This window comes from Manis javanica, chromosome 8, assembly GCF_040802235.1.
Source record: "Manis javanica isolate MJ-LG chromosome 8, MJ_LKY, whole genome shotgun sequence".
Classification (NCBI taxonomy): domain Eukaryota; kingdom Metazoa; phylum Chordata; class Mammalia; order Pholidota; family Manidae; genus Manis; species Manis javanica.
In genome coordinates this window covers 37,360,512-37,379,050 of record NC_133163.1, presented here as the reverse complement: position 1 = coordinate 37,379,050, position 18,539 = coordinate 37,360,512, and positions in this window count along the sequence as shown.

The window sequence follows — 18,539 nt, the reverse complement described above, 5'->3', positions numbered from 1 at the left end:
CTTGTATGCTGACTGGCTAGCTCTATGTGACAGTTCCTCAGGAACCCCAAATCTAACACCCTAAACAAATGTAGCATCTAGCAGCCTACCCAAACTTTCTCCCCCTCCAGTGTTTTGTATCTTGGGAGCGCAGCTTCCAGCCACCCAGTTGTCCAAGTCTAATTCTCCCTAGCTTCCATGTCCCAATCTGCTCATTCTACCTCCCATACATCTCTTTAAAGTATCCAGTTCTCACCATCACTGTTGGTACTGCTCAAAGTCAGGGCTCTTCCTATGCAGTGAGGATTGAGAATTTTTGTCCCCAAATTTCCTGTACCTAAAGTAAGTTCATAATCCATTTCAGTCAGGACAGACTAGGTTATAGTACAGTAAAAACAGTATGTGAATCTCATCTTTCACTTGGATTACTGCAACAGTCCTCTGAATATTTCCAGTATCTTCCTGCGATCCTCCTCTCCACCTCCATCTGTAAATTGCATCCCAATTTATTCTTCAGTCTTCACTGAAGCGAAAGCTCTTTAGGTCATTTAGAGCATAAATCTACTTAGGTCACCCTTCTAAATTCCTCTTTGCCCTCAAGTTAAAGTCCCAAGCCCCTAGCTATACTTATATATTAATTATACTTATATTTAAAAACAAAAAGGTGCTTTGGGGAGAAAAAAGACCAGAAGTGGAGAAACTAGATTAAAGACCCCTGCACATGAGGTGAAGTTTTTAAATATTAATAAATGCTCCCTCCCAACCCCATATTTATTATTAGTCTCTTGCTACCATTGCACCATTGATCCTCCATGGCACACCTCTTTCTAGCTTGAATTTCAAAAGTCCAGACTGCAAAAAACAAAAATGCAGTAAGAAGTGTTATAATAAAGGCTATGTGTATTTTCACCATGCTAGACACAGTTCTAAGTACTTTACATGCATTTTCTCATTTACTCTCATTTCATTTTAATAGAGTACAATTGAATTTCATTTATGTGCCAGACACTAGTAGGTATTTAAATTATTCCCATTGAACCAAAAATGAAACTAAGCCACAGAGATGTTAAGTAATTTGCATGAGATCACAAAACTGGTATATGAGGTAGTCAAATTATACACTCAGGTATTCTGTCTTCAGAGCTCAAATTCTTAACCATTCTGTTTAACCAAAAGGTTTGGGAGATAACTAATAAGAACCAAGTATCTCAGATGCTCCCACTTCCAGCCTACATGAGAAAACAGTTCCCTCTGCTAAGGAAAGGGAGACTAGCTAGAGAGGAACCACAGAGTAAGAAAGTCCTGTCTTTGGGGCAATATGGGTAGATCCCTGAATTTCCAAGGGAAAAAAAACAATAGGTTTATGAAAGCCAAGACAGAGAAGATCTCTAAGGAGGAGAAAGGACCATGAGAAGAAATGGTTGATGTGAGTGGCTAGAGACATGCAATCTTAATTAGCATAGAGAAATGACCAGATGCTGGTGGGCACCTGGACACAAACATAGTGGAGTGATTCACCCATGCCCTAGAGGTCACCCAAGAAGCAGGCAACATGAAATAAGTAATTTCAAATCAGGTACATTGCTGGACTTACCTACCTGTCTCCCTTACTACACTATGAACTCCTAACGTCAGAGATAGCATATTCTATATACATGTTTCTTTACCTCAGAGTCAAGGCCTACAGCATGCAGGCCACAGAATAAGTTGATCTGTTAATTAATCAATGCAGTTGGAAAAATTTTAGTGTGAAATTAAAAATTATAATTTCTACACACGCTTCAGACTATACCTCACAATTCCAAATATATTACCAAGTAAAACACTTAAAAACTATTTAAAATAGGCTTCTAATTTACTTTTGAAGCATAGGAAATTATAAATAATAAGGCAAGCAGGTCTGATTACATCAAAACTATATCACCTGCATGTATACAGAAAGCATAATACAGATGAAGAGGAATTCGAAGGAATGAGAAAAATTATTCATAATTAATATGATTTTGAATTTGAGAAAGAATATGTCCTCAAATGTTTTATTGCTATTTACAATGTGACAACTATAGACATGAACACTTCTAAGTCTAATCTGCATTATTTATAACCTGCATTTTCTCTACCATTTTCTCAACTCTACATAACCAACAAAACAATAAAGAAAACACCAATTTGTAGCATTAGCTGGTTTTAGTGACTGGCTTCAAGTTTCTAATGTGGCATCACCGAATGTGGGATTAGAAAATGACACGCAGCAGCACACCATTATATAGGATCTCCACCATGCAGATAATTGGCATAAGTAACCTTAGGAGCATAGATAATAGTAAAATGTAGAAACATAATTAGAAAGTGATGAGTTTGAGTATTGACTGTCTTCATTTTTAATATGTTATTTATTGCAAACATAATTTTTATTAGTGACTATGTTTAACAACCCACTCACAAGATCCCTGAAAATGTAAAAGCTGGCAAGACAGTTCCAGCACACCACTGAATGTAGGGCTGTAGGAGGACATTTCCCCAACTCAGGGCAGAGGGCCCGTCTGCAGAGCAAAGGCGACTCCCCAGACGAAGCACTGTGGAAACAGGGACCAACAAGAGGGGTTCTGCTCAGGGACAGTCTTGACTTTCTTTTTTGCTCTAGCTAGATGGACCTGAATTTCTGTTGCCACCAAAACAGCCCTGAAATGCATAGGACTCTATAGTATGTTCCATCTATTACTTCCATTTCTTAAAATGGCTCAACATGGAAGGTATTGCCTCCATTTTACAGATAAAGTATTTTGGTTATTAAATCCTGTCTCATTTAAGCTCAGAACAACCTATAAAATATCTGGATGACTATTTTTCTTTGTTCTCATTCTTTCCTTATTCAGTGAGATATTGAATGACTTGCCCCACAGTGGGATTCGATCCCAGTGTGTCTGAGTCCCAGCTACTTCCTCAGCTTGCAATCTCAGCAAATGCAGGGTTCCTCAGCAGTGAATAGATCAGCATCTATAAGATGACTAAGCTTTTGACCTAAAGAAAAGAAAAATCTATTCACTGGCTTACTCCACCTTCAACAACAAAAAAAGTCTGTCACATCACTGGCAAGCATGTAAATTCTATTCTTATTGTTTCATTTTCATCATTAAGATAAATGAAAACACCAACCAATATTCATGTTGGAACTACACTATCATTAATAAGAACCATAGGTTGGCCACAGGCTCAAGACTAAGCCAAAAATCAGCGAAAGCATCCTGTGAGTATCAATAGCTACATGGAATTTACAATAAAGAGTGCTGAATATCTATTATTCTATCTTTACGGATAAAAAGATGCTACCCATCTTTTCTATCAGTAGAATTTATAATAAATTTAAGTATGTATATATGTATATATATATAAATATATGTGCATGTATCTTTTTCTTGAAAGCCACCACACAGTCAGCCATTAAACATTTACCCGCGTACAATTCTGCATTTAGCAATCCCAGTTTAAATAAAAGCTTCTCTTCCCACTATCTCAATACCCATGCAGAGGAAGGCTGATGGGCTCTACCTGTGTCACATGTCTATGTGTCTATGCCCACACCAAGGCCACTTCGGAAGGGAATGTAGTAGAGAAACTGGCTCAGCCTGGGCAGGTGCTGGGCAATACCACATCAGGTAATCTCACTGGATATGGAGACAGACACAGTTCCCTAAAAGCAATAGAGATGCTGGACGAACACAACAGTAACGCCCATCACAGTAGGTCCTCAATAAGTGGTCGCCAGTACCATGTAAAGCAGCTCTGACCTTTTAATCTCAGGAAAGAAGATTAGTTTACTCACTCTGCAGTACATCTGACATTCTAAAATTAAATAATCTCCAACTCATTTTCATTTTCTCCTTTCCCCAGAATGTCAATAGAGTTCCAGTCAGCAGTTGTTCACAATCAATCATTCTCTCATCTAACTAGTATTATTTCTCAAGCTTCTGCTTTTTAAGGAACTGGGGTCAGTGCTGTGGATCCACTTAAGTTTACTCCAAATTTGATAAATGCATTCTAGCCTGATCAAAAGCCCATCTGTGGTGTTGTAAACATCCTGTTCTGTATATGGCACTACTTTTTTAAAAACAGTTTATGCCACCTCAGTTTCAGTAGACTAATTGAACCAAACATGTTCAAAGAAACAAACTCTAAGAATAAATCCCCAAATGTCAGTGCTGTCTAGGAGGAATGAAGAAACATATGGGATCCCAGCTATTCTTCAAATTATTCATGCCTAAGTGCCTTCGGGAGCTGGACTCCAGAGAGCAGCTCTGTGCCTTCCAGAAAGTCCTATGGCCGTGTAATTCTAGTGGCAATCTTGAAAAAAAAAGATTAGATAGTGCACTTAAAAGTCATTGCAAAAAAAAGATTCTTATCACAAAGGGCCTTTGTTACATTCCATTTGCAGTGTAAAGCACTGATATATCCCTAAAATTGGGCAAGAAATGTCTCCTATCATAAGAACATCCTTTGCATGTGGACATAATGAATGCTATCCACCCTATACATCATCTTTGGGTAGATCACGCCAGCATCTTCTCGGGAGATGACTATAGGGTTCTTTGAAAAACCTATGGCATGAATCTTACATCCAAAAATGAACAAATGGCTCTTATGCTAGAAAGGAATAGATCAAAGTGGCTCAGATGTATAAACCAGGGAGAGTTAAAAAAGAGTTTTTGTTTAAAGGATATGGGCCAAAAAGAAAACAGAAACTCAGGAAGTTAAAGTAAGTATGACCTCCCAAAAAAACCTTGAGAGAGAGAGATATATACACCTGTTTTGAGTAGTGGTTACTTTGGGTGGCAGAATTCTGAGTGAGTTTTACTTTCTTTTTCATATTTTAATCCATTACCAGGTTATTTTTATAATGCACACACATTTCTGTATGTGTATGTTTTTACATCTGCCTTTATAATCAAAAAGAACAAAAATAGTCATTTTCATTTAGGAAGAACCAGACAAACAACGGTCTGGAAATTTCAAGTGGAAGCCAGGCTGGCAGCCAGTTGCTCTGCCTCTGATGTGATCAAAACATAGTTTTTGTTTATTCATTCAGTTCAACAAACACTACAAACACTTCCCATGCACCTACTCTCGGCGAGACCCTAGTTACACTACAGGAAGCATAGACGAATCCATCTTATTTCCTGCCCTCAGTAAATTCACAAGGAAAGAACCCAGCTTTAGATACACATTTAGAGAAGATACGCAACTTGGCTAGAGTTGCCATAACAAAATACCCGGACTGAGAGGCTTAAACAACAAAAATGTATTTGCTCATAGATTTGGAGGCTACAGGTCCAAGATCAAGGTGTCCGTCGGCAGGTTTGGTTCCTTCTGAAGCCCCTGTCCTCGGCTTGCAGATGGCCACCTCTGCATCATCTGCTCATGTGGCCTTTCCTCTGTGCACACATCCCTGAGGTCTCAGGTGTCCAAACTTCCTCTTCTTGTAAGGATACGAGCCAGATCATATGAGGGCCCAACTTAAAGGCCTCATTTTAATTTCATGACCTTTTTAAAGGCCCTATCTCTAAACACCACCATATCCTGAGGTGCTGAATGTTATGACTTCAACACAGGACTTTTGAGGGGAGACCATTCACAAAATTGAACCTTCAGTGGTAAGATTCTTATTTATTTTGTGATTTTCTATTGATGAGTGAAAGAAAATCTTGACTCTGTCACCTGCTGGTGGCTGTGATGTCAGTGATACCTATAAATGTATTCCCTATATTATCTGTCCAGTTAATCATGACAGTATAACAAACTATTTCAAAATTTAGTGGCTCAAATAACAATTAGTTTTCTCATGGATCTGCCCTCTGAGCAGGGATTGGTAAAGGTAGTTAATTTCTCCTTTACTGGGCATCAACAGGGACCACATGGAGGATGGGGCTGGAGTCATACAGAAGCTTGCTCATCACTTGTGCAATGGTTAATGCTGGCCATGGGCTGAGACCTTAGCTGGAAATGGCCAGAATGCTTATATATGGCCTGGCTTCCACCCAACATAATCTCAAATTTCCAAGTGTGAACAATCCAAGAGGGAGGGAGAAAGAGAGAACCGGGTGCAATCTTTTACTCAGAATTCAAATGTGCTGGTTAATTTATTATCACAACTAACAATATCAGAATGGAGGAGCATGGAACCATCCTCTGAGCTGCAATACATAAGCAATTTTATAAAGATTTAGTCACTGACTATGCTAGGAGAAAGACTGTACCATGAAAAGTGAGAAAACTGACAAACCTCCAAGCCTTTAATTTATCCCATAAATTGTACTATGATAGTCCCTGATTGACAGGAGTACTATAACCTAGACACAAAACCTTCCTGGAGACCTTGCCAGCCATTGTACATGAACATGATAATGTTTATTTTAATATGAAAGATACACAGTCATTGAGATCTATTCATATTCACACATTTTATTTATACATAAATGCCCTAGGAAGGCTGAAAATCTCTTTTGACTTGTTGATTTCATGTGTTGATTCTTTATCCCATATTTGGTAAACAAAAGAGCTCTCACAAAAGTTTTAAATTAATTACAATAGAGAATGCCAACAAGAGTAACCAATACTTTACATTTTCTTTCGTAAGAGTAAAAGAGGAGGAAATCTTTGTGTTTCCTGGTGGCTAGTCCAGGAGACTCAAAGATTGTTTAGACATAAAGACCATTTAACAATTTTATAATTATGAATTTGGGGTTTGAATTTTGGAAAGGCAAAATCAAAAAAAATCATCAGAAAAGACAAAAATATGTCATAAATATCCAAAGACAAGAAATAGTTACATGCAATATTTTTAAATAGGTAACCATAATTATCAATATTCTTAACTTAAATAAAGGTAAGTAATCCTTTATTCAAAGTAATTTAAGAGCATTCAGAGAGCACAGAACAATTTACTAATAAAAGAAATCTCTATTATCTGGACACAGTAACTTTACTACATAAAAGAAAGAAAAAAACCTCAAATACTAGCTTTATTCTTTGTGAATTTAATCTGTGACAATTTGCAATAGATGATTTGTAAGCCTTTTTTTCTTAATGTGTAAGTCCATATAAATTGTCAGAAATTTCAACACTTTCCTCACTCCTTTTCAAATCATTAGATGTAGACATTATACTTATAAATGGCTTCAGATTTGTCTTTTTTAGCTTGATTATAAAGACCAACACCCTTCAAGAACATAGTTGCAAAATTCTTAAGAAAGTACTAGCAAATGAAACCCAGCAAAACATAAAAAGGAAAATACCACATGACCAAGTGGAGTTTACCTTAGAAATGTTAAATCTGGTTTAACATTAAAAAATCAATTGATGCTATGTCAAGTAATAAGTGCTAAAGAGAAAAATGAGATAGGGTAAGGGAGTAGGATATGCCACGTGTGGTGGGATGAAGTCAGGAAGGCTTCAAAGATAAGGTGACATTTGAACAGACACCTGGAGGCAGTGAGGGACAAATCATAGGACATCTGAAAGAAGAAGGTTCCAGATAGAGAGAATAGCATATGCAAAGGTCCTGATATGGGAGTGATTCTGATGGTGCTGGAGCCACATCAGTGAGATCATTATGGGTGAAACAGTAGGCGAGGGGGAAGTGGGGCAAGTGTGTGTGTGTGTGTGTGTGTGTGTGTGTGTGTGTGTGTGTGTGTTGGGTGGGTGTGATTTCCAGCCTTTACAGGATATTTGTAAGGGCTTTGGTTTATACTTTGAGTCACTTGAGAAGCTACTGGAGAGTATTATTATTATTATTATTATTTTGCTTTTTATTGAAAAACAATTCACATAAGATAAAGTTATCATTTTAAAGTATACAATTAAGTGGATTTTGATAGGTACACCATGATGTACCACCATAACCACTATCTTATTCCAGAACATATTTTATCAACCCCCAAAAAATCCCCCATCCATTAGCAGTCACTCCTTTCTCACTCCCTACTGCCCCTGACAGCCACAAACCCACTTTCTGTGTCTATGGATTTGCTTCTAACAGATCCTTCATATACATAGAATCATAGGGGTTGGAGGTAAGGGAAATGAGTGAAAGTGATAAAAAGGTATAAACTGCTAGTTATAAGATAAATAAGTTCTGGGGATATAATGTACAGCATGTTGGCAATAGTTAAAAATACCATATTGTATATTTGGAAATTGCTAAAGAGAGATCTTAAAAGTTGGCATCACAAGAAAATATATTGTAACTGTGAGGTTATGGATGTTAACTGAAAACTTACTGTGGTGATCATTTCAGTATATATACATATATCAAACCATTATGTCATACATCTGAAACTTATACAATGCTATATGTCAATAAAATCTCAATAAAACTTGGGAAAAAAAAGAAGCAAAAAAAAGATCAATTGATGCAACTCATCATGTTGAAAGAATAAAGGAGGAAAACATACTATGATTTAAATAGATGCCAAAGGCATTTAACAAAATTCAATAGCCATGTATAATAAATCTCTGCACTTAGAAACAGAAGGGATCTAAGCCACCTAACATCATCGTAACTGTGAAATACTGAATGCTTTATCTTCAAAATCATGAACAAGGATGTCTACATCTACTCAACATTTTATGGAGGTCCTAAACAGTGCATAAAGGCCCATGTGGTAAATATAAGGCATACAGACTGGGAAGAAAGAGGTTAAAAACTCCCTATTTGCAAATTACATGACTGCTTAGGTAGAAAATCCTAATGATCCTAAGTGAATTTAGTAAGGTCGCTGAGTAGAGAGTAAAGGGTTTCAGGACAATTCTCTCCAGAATGTCCTACCTTGGCGTGTGGACTCTCTTGAGCTGCAGGCTCAAAAGAAACTTCTGCTCCTCCATTAACTACCTAGAAGAATCTAAATTGGGGTTCTTTTCAGAATAAGAGTATTACTAGAGATAAATTTTATCTGAGTGACCCATCTTGTACAGCAGGGCAAACATCTACCTACCAAACAACTGCTCTGCCTCCTGCATGGTCATTTGCCCTTCTCCCCTTTGAGGCGCCAGGCCCCAATCCCATTCCTCAGTTAAGAAACGCATTATCTACCTCATATTACCTTTCTGTCTTTGAACTTCTCATGTATGTAGGGTTCCCGTATGTACAGAATTAAATTTAATTTTCTCCTGTTAATCCATCTCATGTCAGTTAATCCTTAGACCAGCCAGAAGAACCTTTAAAGGGTAAAGGAAAATTTTTCCTCCCCAACAAAAGTCAATATACAAAAATAAGGTGAACATAATAGCAGGAAACCATTGGGGAAAAGAATGTTTAATATTTATACAATAGAACCAAGAAATTAAATAATCAGGGATGTATTTAACAAAAGACATATAGAGATATCTACAATGAAAACTTTAAATACTGCTGAGATTAAAGAAGACCCAAATAAATGGAGCAATACGTTCAGGTATTAGAAATAATACTGTTAAGATGTCAATTGCATCCAAATTGATCTAGCGATTCAACACAATTTCAATCATAATCCCAGAAGGTATTCTGTAGAAACTGATGAGCTCTCGCTCTAAAATGTATACGAAAACGTAAAGGAACTAGAATATCCAAAAATATCTTGAAAAGGAAGAATAAAGTTGGAGGAATTAAACTACCTGAAATTAAGACCTACTCCGAAGTACTGTAATCAAGACTATAGCACTAGCATAAGGATAAAGCAAGAGCTCTATAGAAAGAATAGAGAACACAGATACAGACCCAAATCTTACGGTCATGTGATTTTCCATGAAAATGCCAAAGCAGCCCAATGGGCAAAGGAAAGTCTTTTTATCAACTGGTCCTGGAAAAAAATAGATATTGATAGGAAAAAAAATGAAGCCTCAAGCTCTAACTCAAAAATAATTTGAGATGAATTTGAGATCTAAAGGTAAAAGCTAAAATTATAAAGCTGCTAAGGGAAATAAAAGAAAATATAGGAGGATCTCTTTGAGACATGGAGATAAGGAAATATTTCCTAGGATATAGAAAGCAAAAAAATTAAATTAACATTAGAATTTATCAAAATTAAACTTCTCATTAAGATACTATAAAGAAAATGAATAGACAAGCCACCTACTAAAAAATACTTGCAATACATATTTCTGACATACAACTTGTATTGAGAACATAAAATCAGCTTTAAAATTCATATATAAAAATTCATATATATATAATAATAACTTTTAAGTATATGTAATTGAGGAATATTACATAATGGTAAACAGGTCAATTCACCAAGAAATCACAGCAATACTAAATGTGTAAATGCACTGCATGCAGTATCAGAATGAGTAAAACACAGCTATAAAGTCCAATATCAGGCAATTGACAAAATTTTAATATGAACATGGATAAACTTTAAAACATTACACTGAGTGAAAGAAGCCAGTCCAAAGGACCACATGCCATGACTTATATGAAATACCGAAAGTAGCAAATCTGCAGAGCCTGCAACTGGATTGGTGCTTGCCTAGGACTGGGGAGGATGGTTGAGTAGAGGGGTGAGAGCTAGTGTAACAGGTTTCTTTTTGAGGTGATGAAATACTCTTAAGTTATGGTGATAGTCACATATCTGTGAATATTCTAGAACCACTGTTTTGTTCCCCTTAAAAAGGTGGGTTGTATGATATATGAATTTTATTCTCAATAAAAATGTAATTTTAAAAAGTCTATGGTCCTTCATGTATGTCCTCTTTCTTATACATAACATCTAGGTATTCATCATTGTCTTACACCCTGTTCCCTGGAAACAGAGACAGAGTCTTGGATTCTAGTGCATAAAATGTATTGAGGGAGTGCTCTTCAGGAAAAAAGAATGAGAACTGCAGCTCTGGAAGAGGAAAGAGTCCAGCAAGAATAAAGTCTAGCTCTCAAGCCACAGTTGCCCCTGCAGAATTATCCCTACCTTGAATCAAGAGGGCTGGCCTTATGTACCATAATATTAGTCAGTCTCGGGCTGCAGCTGCCACCAACAGCTGGAGTTGTACCTTTGTGCCAAGCAGGTTCCCTTTAGCTAAAAGCTGTACTCTATCTGGTGAAAAGGGGGTAGCTGTGAGTCGTTAGCTGCCAAAACATAGCAGCTGGGGTATGGATTTACTTGGTCTAGTAAAGGGGGTCTGGGCAGGACATCAACAAAATCTATAGGTACCACAAATGATCTTCATGGAGTTTAGCAAATATTTAGCTAAAAAAATCATTACAATATTGTTTAGAATAACAAGAACTATATTTAATTGCCCAAAAATTTAGCAGGTGTGTGTTTTGTTCATACAGCAGGATGCTAACTGCCACCGAAGATGTGGTAGAAGACCATTTAGAGAAATGGAAATAAATTCCAGAAATATTGGAAAGTAAACAGACTACAACACACACACACACACACACACACACACACACATAAGGTATGAACAGTATAATCCCATTTTTAGCAGTAAATATTTTTGCACACATTCCTTCCCCCTTTTGGGAAAGATGTACATAAAAATTTAAATAGTGGTTATTGCTCAGTAGCAAGATTATAACTATTTTTAGTTTCTGTATTTTGTTTATTTAGCCTGTATCATTTTATATAAAGAAATAATTTCAAATATTATACACCAATAAATCAATTCTCAAATTTGACCTGAAATAGTGTGCCCGTACTTGAATAGTGAAAGATTAAAGAATAAGACTTCAAGAACAAATCTGGTTCTTGGAGAGGTTACCATCCCAGTGTTTAGTCCTCTACTTTGCCATTTGGTTTTGTCATTACACCTAAAGCTGGTCAGATTGGTGGTCATTTGCCAAGAAGAGATGAATCTACAGATCAAATATCCATGTAGTAATTTTCAATGGAGTGATCACTGCATTCCAGGAACCATTTCCTTATAACTTATTCACACATCCTTGTGTTCCCAAAGTCAGATGCCTGAAAAGACATGTAAGTTAAAAGAAGGTTGTCTGGTGAGTATATGAAGCAGACGCCCTGGAGAAGTATTTCATCCAGGCTTTGTGCCGAAGCCTGACGAATCCCAGTGGACCCCCAGAGCATCCCTGCTCACTGCTTCTGCTGAGTCCGTCCGGCAGCCCTGGCCACCACTGAGAGAATGAAGAATGTGCACCCTACTCAGAAGCAGCACTGCACACGCTGGTCAGGGACTTTGGTGTGACCTGCAGCAGAAAGGTGAGATGATATACAACTTGTCTCTCCTGGAAATTCTTATTAGGCATTATTAGGATAATGAGGCTGCGAGCAGAAGAGGGAACAAAGCCATGAAACCTGTCAGGGCCATAGGAGCTCACAGAAAGCCAACACTATGAGGCAAAAAACCCACAGAGAGAAATGAGACACCATAAGCAGAGAGGCCACGGCAGCCCATGAGGAGGCAGAGTCTCCATAAGGCTCTCAAGTGGCCCCAGCTCTGGGCTGCTTTTATTTATCAGCTCACAGATATCCTCATGATAAACTGGAGTGACAAGGACCTTAAGTGAACTTCGATTTTTTAATCACAAGCATTTCCCTTCACATGCACTACCTCTAACTCACCACTGAGTAACCAGAGCCTATCACACTCAGTATCTCCTAGGAGCCAGCACAGATGAACTCTCCCAAGAGAAGGGGCTGGAGGGCACTTCTTCAGTGCTCCTTGGAAGGACGGTCTCAGAGGGAGCCTCCTCTGGCTTTGCAAACCGGTGTAACCCAGCAGGGTGTCAGCACACAGACCCTCTCAATAAATATATTTTGAATGAAAGAATCAACAAATCACCTTAAAATGTCATTAATATCCACAACAGTCATGTGAGATATTTCTCTCCTAGTCAGAGCTTATGGCAATGCAGTTGTCTGCGGCCCATGTAATATACATTTTAACAGTTTCGTCTGAACCATTACAATCAAGAGAAAGAATAATAGCCAACTTTTAGTATTTCAGTTAGTTCCTACAGTCATAGAGAACAACAGCAAAAAAATCCCCTCCTTATCTACAATGTACTAAGTCACTTTTGTTATTCTAATATTCCTATCACTAGATGAAATAAAATTACACTCCCATTTTACAAACAAAATCCAAGGCACAGAGGAGTTCCATAACTAGAAAGGAATGAAGCTGGGGTTCAAACATAGATCAGTTCTTTCCATTTACTCCATGCTGTTCACAGGGATCTTAAAGATCATCTAACTCACTCTTGTTTCACCCGGGTTGGGGGAGGAGGGAATTCTAAGAGTTACAGTAGAACTTCTGATTCCTGACTCTTTGAAAATCGTGAAGATGTGGATACCATTGTTCTGCTAATGAAGAAGTTGGAGCACAAAAGAGGCTGAGACCAGCATCATTCCTTATTTGAGTCATTGGAAGTACTGAGGTCTTCTGATTTCTTATACAGATATTAGTATTGCTGATTCCATTTTACTATTACATTTGTTCCATTCCACCATAGAAGAAAAATAGCTTAACTCTCTTTGTTTTTCATAGGTTAATTTTTCTTATGTTGCACATGGATGGTTGAATGGCAGAAGGATGGATGAAGGCATCAATGGATCTATCTATATACATATGCAATTTCTCCTGCAGAGCAAGTTATTACACTTTACATAATCAGTTTCTTCTCATTCAAATAAAGGTAGCTTTTTAATAATTTTGTAGAGCCACAAATTGTCCAGGTTATTTTATCTATATACGACCTTACTAATTTAGAGCCATAAGAAAAGCTTTCATTGCCCAAGTCTCAGTTCACCTGGGGAATTAAAATCTTCTGTGTAAAATCTGAGTCAGCATGAAAAGGCCTAATTCTGCCATTGTTCAGCACTCATGAGTCCTATTTCTTCCAAGAGAGGCAAAGGGTGGGCCACTGCCAGTGTAAGGTCCTGAGGGCTGATTTCTACAAGTGTCTATAACCAGACCACCAGCTTTACCTCATTCTAATTACATTAACTTTATGTACTTGGCACCCCATAGCAATAAAAAGTCACCCTGGCACTGAGTTACATGGTAACAGAGTTTTCTAAATTCCAGTTTGCATTAATTAGCAATGATACCCTTGCACAGGTGTCAGCAAAGGGAAACACCCAAATGTGACACCTCTGCTTCTAATGTCAAGTGAAGGGAGCATGTCCATGCTGGCTAAGCAGGGCAGGCAAATGCCAGACCAAGCCCATGTTTAGATTTTAGAACTATGGTGTCAAGAAATACTAGGATTCCAAGATACCTCAGGGTAACTTGCAAGTTCGCAGGCTATAATTAAATCACACACACACTAGTTATGCACACTGTGGCAATTTACTATAACTTGATGGTTTCTGTAAAACATTCTTACCACCACCTGGTATAGTAGAAACACCATAAACTTCAGTCTGACAGCTAAATTAAAATCCAAGTTCTGTTATATACCAGTTGCTTACTATTATGCCAGGACAAGTTGCTAAACCTCTCTCTTTTCCTTCTTTTCTTCATTTGTATAACAAGAACAATAATGCATTTCCTTATAATATGACTCTATGGATAAAGTAGATGATGTAGACAATGAACCCAGCATAACACCTACTACTCCATGAATGACAGGTACCTTCGTCTGAGAAGAATGACAGTCACTATTCACAAAGGTATGGCTTCGCAAAGGTTAAGCAGGCCACCAACTCGAACTTGAAAAAATACTGAAGAATATATGGAGGCAAAAACATACAAGTGCCTGGAAAACCATGGAATATTTAGAAATCCAGAACAAAATAATATAGAATCAAAATAACCCCTGGTTGTCTTCCTCTGAAAATGAATTATAACTTTCACTTTGAAGTGTATCTTTCTCAGGAATTTGTCTCTTTGAGACATTTTGCCTTAAGGCACAGATTTAAAGAGTTCACATTGTCATCAGCTTAAAAGTTGGGGCATAAAGACCCCTAAAATTCAAATGGGAACACCAAGACTTTATCTGTACCCATTTGTTACAGATAGATCAAAAAGAGAAACTATTCTACAATATTGAAGATAAAAGAAAACTATGAAAGAGTATAATGGTGCCATCAAGTGTTTCATTTTCCAGTTAAGTATGACATTCTTTAGAGGATCATTATAGCTATTAGGCCAGGTAGTGTCTCCCAGCTACTGCGAATCACTGCACTCAGGCTTGGGGGTGACTAAACCATGTAGGACAGATGAGGTCTGTTATTTTAAAGGAGCTTTGTTGTAAGTTATGGAGCTTCACAAACCTAAATCATAGCAACAAAATTCACAGAACAAGCTTCTTGAAAATTGTCTGAACTTGAGTGAGGTCAGCTGAATAAAATAAAGCATACTGGTGCTGGTACAGACATCTTTTAAAGGCCTTTGGTCCTGCAAATTCAAGAAGTGAACTGAACTTAACCCTCCACGCAGAGGACTGACCTGAGTCTTAGGTGTGCTTTCTTTCACAGCGATCATAGATAAGGGCAAATGTGCTTCATGGGGGACCCTTGAATCAGCAAGCCATGAATGTGGAACCCCAGGCTGTAGTAAAACTGAATTTGCAAAACTATCAGTGAACATAATATCTTAAGCCTAAGCTGGACTCCTGATGAAGGAGCATATCAGATCAACTGGATAAATTTCATAAAAGTAAACAAACTGTTAGCATGAAGGTCACTTGTAAAGAAAGATGTTTTCACAGATCTGTAAACACTAAAGGAGGTGGGCCACAGGGTGTGTGGGGGAGCGCGTCTCTTCCTTCAGCCACTCCGTTGGTGGGAGGGACCCCTGAGTAATGAAAGGGAAGCTAACTGTGGAAGCTCCAAGCAGAAACAATATGTTTTCACCACTGTGTTTTTTGATACAAATATTAGCCAAGGCAAAATGCTCTAAAAATCAGAGTATTCAGCAAATGATAGGAACATGTTTCTCAAATGATAGAAATTATCTTACAAAAGTCATGAAAACTAATAAATGCCTTTCGATCATGCTTTAAAAACTATTTCCCATTCATCATCTCTTTTATGCCTTCTAAAACTCCACGTGTTAAGTGTTACTATTCCCATTTTACAGATGAAGAAATAGAAACACAAGATGTTGATTAACCTGTCCAAGACGACACAGCTAGTAAGTGGCCCAGCAAACACTTCATCTTGTTTTCTCTAGTCTCACAAATTTACCTGAATGGCATAGATATCGCATAGGTAATAATCTCATTTAAGAATATCCTAGGATAAAAATAAAGTCAAAATAAAAACATAAAAGTGCAACAAAAGTACAGAGATCATCATTTTGGGGGATAAAAGTTGCCCTGAAAGGCCAGCACAGAACAATTATTATTACTCATTAAGGGAAAATAATCACTCTCCAGGGATATTTAATTTACTGTAATATTAATAAAGGCTTAGAAACCCCCCAGGACTGTTTATTGTGTGGAAGCAGTGTGGATTACACACGACCAGGGAAACGCTGCAGAGTGTGCTTGTCTGAGTGGAATGGCTTTTTTTTTTAATTCATTGTCTTTGCTCAGCCCAGCAATTATGTTTTGAAGTTCCATAGCACCGAGAAGCTGATGTGGCAAGTAAGTGAATTTGAACAGGTTTTCCATCATTTCCCATTGAGACATGATTTGTGGGTGCAGCATTCCCCGGCCCTCAGTGCCTTCAGATGGTCAGACAGTCCCTTCAAGAAAGGAAACACAATCAGCCGAACTGCCAACATTTCTCACCTCTGCCACCACTTGAAACAGCTTATTTTCCTGTTGTGATGAAGGTTTTTATTAGCTCTTAGAATCCTATCTTGAATCTGGAATACTTTATTATGATCTTAAAAAGATGCAGTATCTCTACCTCTATGCCTTTGTTAATGCCCATCCTGTGGAGTTTAGTGATAAGCCTGACACTGCCATTTTCTCAAATTCTGCTGTGGGACAATTTGCAAGTATTTTTTAAGTTATTCATTTAAGAAGCTGTACACAGAATGAGCACCTAATGGAGATTCTCCTTATCTGAAATGAGTTGCCATCCTTCCTATCTAATCAATGTAGCCAAGATTCCACAATACAGAGTAAACTCATTCAGATTCCAAAAGATTGGTGATAAAATTAAACTTAACAATAAGCTGAGCAACATCTGAGCAGAATCAGAGATGCAAAAAGGACATCTCCAAAGGGAGTTGGAGGAAAGGATGACACACACAGTTACTGGCTTTCTCATCCTTGAAATGAGCTTTCGAGATACCCAGGTACCAGGAAGACATCATCAGAACTCCGAAGACCAAAAACCATAAGAAACTTCTGTGAAGATAGAATTCAGGACCCAGAGTTGGCAGGAAATGGCCACCGAGAGCAGAAGAGGGCCAGGCACCATGGACAGGAAACAGGCTGTGGGAAGCCATTTTCCCGCCTCACACACTCTTCATGTTAAATTAGAATCAGCCAGCCACAGAAGGGACCCCAGGATGGGCCAGTCCCTCCTCCCAGACCCATCCTGCCCTCAGGCCTGGTGATGACCACTGTGGGAAGCACGTGAGAAAAAGGGCAGTGCCTAACACAAAGACAGAGGGCAGCAGCCTGAGGGGCAGGAGGATCAGCCTGTCGGGTAGAAGGGAATGTCCCTATCTATCAGCCAAGTGGGCACAGGAAGTGCTGAGGAAGCATAGGCAGCTCGGCCTTGACCCAAAGACCAAGACATTTCCCCTCTTGGCTGCTAAACACCCATCTTTGCATTTCCTTCCCTCTTTCTCTCCTCTAGTGATTCCTTACATTCCTGAAAACTACCTCCCGGCTTCAATTCTTACATCATCTCAGCACCCTTCGAAGCACAGAGAACAAAAGATATGAACAGAAAAATGAAGGCTGAAAGGCAGGAAAGAGGGCAGAGGAGAAATGGACGAGCCACCCCATGGTTCCTCCTGCCTCAATAGCAGCACACCCTAAAGTTTAGTTTTAGAAACCCAATCTGCTGACATTAACATAAGGTACCACATATTCCATGTCTACTATGTATCAGGCTCAGTGAACTAGCTTGACATTGTAATTCAGTACAACACCTTGGAGTGAGTATCACTGCCCCTAATTCATAGGTGAAGAGGCAAACATCTAAAAAGATGTCTTAAAATTTGCCCATAGTCATATAGATTTTATGTATTTTCAGATCCAAGATTCAAACCCAGGTTGGGGGGCTCTGAAGAACCCCCTTAAAAAATAATTAACAAGCAGGCATCTACAGAGCCCAGTACAGCTCAGTTGCACTTGGAGATGAGGAAGACACTTTCTCTCCCTCCATGCCCCATGCAGGGGAAGTGAGCGGCCCTGCTCATCCTCACCCTAGCTTCTCCCTAAGCAAGGCAGGACCAGCAGCAGGCAAACGGCAGAAGAGGTTGCTTTTGCCTTTTCTAGTCACACTTACTCTGTCTTCCCAGTTCTGCGTCAGAAAAAGAACACAACCCCTCTTCTATGATTTCTACCCAAAACACAAGGCATGAAGTTTGACTACCGTGAACTGCATGGCAAACAAAATTTGAACATTAGATATTCCCTAAAGACTTCATGCTTCTCTGATTCCCAAACTCTCCTCCCTCAAGAATCATCTGGAAACTCGATTCCCCAACTTAAA